The 6,000-nt window shown below is 30.6% G+C and overlaps 1 long non-coding RNA gene across 1 annotated transcript; it reads right to left on the reverse strand.

The window, feature by feature from the left end:
• Positions 1 to 2,162: 2,162 nt before the first annotated feature.
• Positions 2,163 to 5,403, reverse strand: LOC137487870 (uncharacterized). Its single transcript, XR_011006636.2, has 6 exons — positions 5,299 to 5,403; positions 4,910 to 5,053; positions 4,083 to 4,198; positions 3,947 to 3,988; positions 3,541 to 3,627; positions 2,163 to 3,156 (listed from the first exon to the last, which is right to left on the reverse strand). It is a non-coding gene; the product is annotated as an uncharacterized lncRNA (long non-coding RNA).
• Between the last annotated feature and the right edge of the window lie 597 nt (positions 5,404 to 6,000).

Genomic DNA, 6,000 nt, shown 5'->3' on the forward strand with positions numbered 1-6,000 from the left:
GTCAAATGTCTCTGGACGGTTTCTTTAAGTAGTAGAGCGTGACCGTGAAACGCTGCTGCTGAGGGGATGAAAATGCATTCAGGCTGCTGTTGTTGTTCTTAATTAATCATTAGTTGTGTTGTGTGATTGAGTGTGATTATGATGTTGAGGATCTGAGATTTAGTTCACACATTTTGTTGTACCGAAGCTTTTTTTTTTTTAGATGCAGATGATAGAAGTTTGTTTGTGTGTTTGTTTATTTATTTATTTATTTATTTATTTATTTATTTATTTATTTATTTATTTATTTTATTTTAGTTTTTTAATATAAATTTGTGTTGTGTATTATGGTACAAAAGTAAAACATATTTATTTTTTACAGTATAATAAAACATTATTATAGACTTTTTGAGCATACGAGACTTGTTTCAAATGGTCTACATTTTTACCCAGAGGAATAGGCATATCCATTTTTAGATGCATATGCTAGATTTATTTATTTACTTGTTTGTTTGTTTGTTTGTTTGTTTGTTTGTTTGTTTGTTTGTTTGTTTGTATTTATTTATTCAATTATTATTTTTTTGTGTACTAAATTATTATAATCTAATAAATGCAGATTTTTTGAGCATGAGAAACTTGTTTCAAATGTACAAATTATTTAATAAATAATAATAATTAATTATAATAAATATTTCTAAACTTTTGACCCTTTAGCATTAAAAATAAAATAAACCGTTGAACCTTTAGCAAAAATTAAATTATACAAAATATAATAAAACCATTTTTTATTTAATAAAATTAAATAAACTTTTGAACCTTTAGAATAAAATAAAATACAATAACTTTTGACCCTTTAGCATAAAATAACATATTTTTTAATTAAATAAAATAAACTTCTGACCCTTTAGAATAAAATTAACTTTTGACCCTTTAAATTAAAATAAAAAAATAAATAAAGTGAAATAAAATAAAACTAAACTAAATAAAATAAAATATACTTTTGACACTTTAGCTAAATTAAATAAAAAAATAAAAAAATAATAGCTTAAGTTCATCTTGACGTAAGACTTTTATTTTAACTTAAATCTCTCTATAGAAGAAACATGTGAGATCACACAGACTTTTATTGGAGGAGAAAGCATAGTGTCCTGCCAAAATAATAATAATAATAGCACATAAATGCAATAAGAAAACAATGACTTTTATATCTGGTTTGTGACAAAAAACAGCAATATACCAGTTGTAAAATGCAACTCTTATTGTGTACGCTATGCAACAAGGTTGATTCCAGTGGTCATAAATTATACAGCTCAAAAATTATAGTTCAAAATGCTATAAAAAATACAAAGTGTAGCACTTACTGCTTCTTAAAGTGCAGTGGCTGGGTCTCAAAATCACTGCTATTTAGATCATTTGAATATGACTGTGTACGCACTATACTTGCACACATTACTGTCCAAACAGCTTCCAAAAGTTGGCTTTGCGTGATTTTGCCCTTTAAGATGTACTGTATTAACTCTAGCATGCATTCTCAACAGATCTGCGAGCTGAGAATAGTAGCTCATCAATGCTCAGGGCAGGCAGCTAATGGCCGCATGGATTTTACTATGGGTAATCATTGATATTGAACACTGTGATCCACGACATTCCCAGCTGGAGCCGCGTGCACACAAGGCCAATTAAGCACAGAGCACAAAGAAACAGAGAGGAAATCTAACAGTAGAGGAGCTGATGATAGTGTTTGACCAACCTTATTTATTTATTTATCTATGTATTTATCTATGTATTTATTTATTTATTTATTTATTTATTTATTTATTTATTTATTTATTTATTTATTTATCTATGTATTTGTTTATTTATCTATGTATTTATTTATTTATCTATCTATCTATCTATCTATCTATCTATCTACACTGTTAGACATTTCAAAGGGTTTTTACAGTAACTTACTGGCAACACTGTTGCCAGTAAGTTACTGTATTTTAGATTTACAGTATACAACTGTAAATCCGTTTACAGCATGTTACCGTAGTGTCTGAAAATGGTTAACTACTGTAAAAACCTAAGTTAACAGTTAGCTACTGTAAACCTTTTAATTTTGTCCTAAATATTTTATAATATAATTTTATTAATATTATTTTAATACTATAGACCTAAAAAAGACACAATTACAAAATATTAACAAAATAAACACTCTTTATTTAAAACATTGGAGATGCTTAAAACAAGCTTAAAAATGTGTAAAAACATTACATTTCAATCATTCAAAATATTTTATTTTGAGAAAAAAAACATTGAAAATGACAAAGCACATTAACATACATGTACAAAACTAATTTAAGTGTCTGACCTGCATATTGTTGAGAAAAAAAACCCCAATTGTACTAAGTACTACTGACATTAAACCAGACACAATTACAAAATATTCCATTCTTTAAAACATTAATAATGCTTAAAGCATTTAAGGAAAATGTGTGCAAATTACATTAAGCAATAAAATCAACACATTAAAAATAAATAAATCACACAAAGCACTAGAACATACATGTACAATAAAAATTTAAACTTCTGAATTGCATATTGTTGGAAAAATAAATATTTGTAACTATTAGCCGACTCAGAAACAACCCAACTTTAAAATATTACTGATTCTGGTGTCAAATGCTCAACAAGGTCTGAATTTACATGTTCAAATGCAATTCATCTTTATTTCTATTGCACTTTTACAATGTAGATCAATGATGTCAAAGCAGCTTAACATAGAAGTTCTTGTAAATTGAAGCTGCTTCAGTCCAGTTTTTAGAATTGAAGCAGTAAATGTCACTGCTGAAAGTTCAAACACTGAAGAGCAAATCCACCGATCCACCAATCGTAGCCAAGCCATCCAGTGGCGACAGTGACATGGAACAAACTTCACCAACTGAGGAAAGTGTAGAATAAAAGCCCTTGAGAGATACCAGGCTCAGTTGGGCACGACCAGTTCTCCTCTAGCCAAACTTGTGCAAGGCCGCAGTATAGGCACCGGAGGCTTGAAAGTTTACCAGCGGGTGGTCAGGCTGGCCCATTGGATCAATGCGGAAACTCATTGATCACGTGTGTCTTTTAGGATTCACTCCTCCATGACCACCACAGCATCTGGTCAGGATTTGGCCCAGTCCAGGATTATGAAGAACTCTGGATAAGGACAAACAGACTAACATAAGCATAGAAGAAGCTTGTTTAAAAAAAATAAATCATATACTGGTTAATTATTTTGAAGCATGGCACCTGGGTTGGGCTAGTTTTCAGCTGGTACTGAGCAACTGGCTCCTGCTCATAACCTGCTCACTACCATGTTAAAAAGATAACTAACCAGAATGTCCTGTTTATTTTTTTCCCTAACAAGGTTTTACAAAAACATTGAAGCATTTGTGATGGGTTGATTCACAGCAGGACAGATTAGACTATTTGTTTTATGTATTCCTAATAAACTAAAACTGACTGAATACTGATACAATTATTGAGAGTGTCTCACCTAATCCAAGTTCTCAGTTAGCTGGTGAAAGAATGATAACTCACTGTTGTTCATGGTTGTCATTCTCTTCACTACTTCTCCTGCTATCTTCTGGCTCACTCTGGTTGTTGCTGTGCATTTTGTTTCATCCTCTGGAATTATTTATACAAAATTTTTTATTATTTTATTTATTACAAAATATTTAGGCAACATGAAATGGGGAAAAAGACATTTAATACATAGACAAATGCATGTATCCCAATACTAATTATTGTATTTTGAAAAGTCTGACCCATGACAGACCTCAATCTGCTCAAAAATATTATAAACAAAGATGAAAAAAACCCTACTAAATGGTTTAATAAAAAAGGGAAAAAGATTTTTTATTTAGCTAGCAACTAAACATGTGACACATTTTGTATTAAAAGTAATGTTACTATATTGAGAAACAAATAGATGTAAAGTACTTACTGTTGTATGAGGTCCAGTTTGCACAGGCAGGCTCCCAGTATTCTATATTGAGACCATAAAAAAGCCAAAAATACAGATAAGAATACCATGCTACAATCCACAACCTCCACACAACTTTTTTTTTTTATTTGTTTACCTTGGTTGCTTACTGGTCTTGCTTATTTTTTAAGCATAAGCTGTGCTGATCAAGATGTTCCTCCGAAATGCTGTTTGTTTCTTCAGACAAAACCTGCTGCTGTGCCAGTGCCATATCTAAACAGAAAAAAATATAATGGTAACAATTATGTTAAACCAAATGTCAAGAGTTGTGATAAAAAAATAATTAGCAAACAATAAATAGCAAAAAGGTGGTTATTAGCATAATGCATAGAGGTAAAGTTGGTTTTATATTAGCAGATTCAGACTTCCCCCTTAATAATTTAATTTCATAAAAGTATTATTTGCAAACTCTAAATAGCGAAATCATTTTAGCAGCTAATGACTATCAAAGTACAACATGCTCACGGTCAAATAAACAGTGTTAATGTTGATTTCAATTCATACTGGCATGCTAATTCTGATCGAATATTCAAAGTAACATGGTAAACAGTATAGAGTCTTCTAAATGAACGAATGTGCGAATATAAAACCAACTTTACCTCTATGCATATTGTATAAATTTACGTTAACGTTCTTATAGGTTAGGTCGCGATGTTATTTTCTCAAGCTAACATTATAAGTTACTCTAAACCAGAGAAAAATCAGTTCACAACAGCTAATATATATAGTATAAATCAATATAAGTTAAATGTTGCACGTTAAAATGAGTTTGAGTCCAATTCAGTATAAACTTAGCTCAGTTTAGCTAACAGTTAACATTACCATTTTAAGATCGCTTCAGCCAATGTTGCCGAGCAAACAAATGCTAATAGAGGTGCTCAAATCAATGTCGAGTGTTGTCAGCACAGACAGACGCGCTTTTACCTGGATTATTTGATGGTCTTTCATTCATATTCTTCTGGGGGAAAACACTCTCTGCCGGACCGTTGTCTCGTGCTAAGTGTCCTCCAAAACTGTCTGCATACCTCTGGTTCCCTCCTAAACCAAAACCCGCTGCAACACCGGTTCCTATGTAAATAAATAAAAATATATGACGAGAACAATGGCTAATAGTCATAAACAGTCTTATTTAAAGTAATAGTAGTGCTAATGTAATAAATTAAATAAAGGTAACATCTTAATAGATTATATATTTCTCAAATGGCCGAAATAACGCCAAGCCAGAGAAAATAATAATAGCCAACTTTATACTTTACTTTGTTCTATTCTCGTCCACAAAACATTCTGTAAAATGAAACACTGCCTCAGCTTACCAGAGTAAAGTTTGTTAAATCCAGTATGTTCTTCAGGCACACTAATAAATTGTCCTCCAGAATTGCTCCAGGGTCCTCAGGCAAAATGTGGTGCAGAGTAGTCGAATCGCCGCAAGGTGGCGTTGAAGCAGTTGTGGAAAATACAGTATAATACACGAATTTTTACAAATACAGTACATCGCTGTATATGTTGTTCGACGTCACACTAAATTCCCATAATGCAACGGTAAATACAGTTATTTACCGTAAAAGGAATTTGCAGTATTACACTGGGTGAAATACAGTAAATAACTGTGTAATTTACAGAAATGTCTAACAGTGTATCTATCTATCTATCTATCTATCTATCTATCTATCTATCTATCTATCTATCTATCTATCTATCTATCTATCTATTTATTTATTTATTTATTTATTTATTTATTTATCTATGTATTTATTTATTTATTTATTTATGTATTTATTTATTTATTTATTTATTTATTTATGTAAATAAATGAATCGACACTCAATTCATTAGTTAACACGTCTTAAGTGTTAATCACATTAAGTTTACAATTTAACACTACTAAAATTTGAGAGTCACAAACATTTCCTGCTCACTCTAATTAAGATTTCCCAAACATTAAACGATAAAAAAATATCTTATAAAAATACTATTAATACGTGGTGCATTTTCTTTGTCAAGAATAAATATTAAAA

Source organism: Danio rerio, chromosome 16, assembly GCF_049306965.1.
Source record: "Danio rerio strain Tuebingen ecotype United States chromosome 16, GRCz12tu, whole genome shotgun sequence".
Taxonomy (NCBI): Eukaryota; Metazoa; Chordata; class Actinopteri; order Cypriniformes; family Danionidae; genus Danio; species Danio rerio.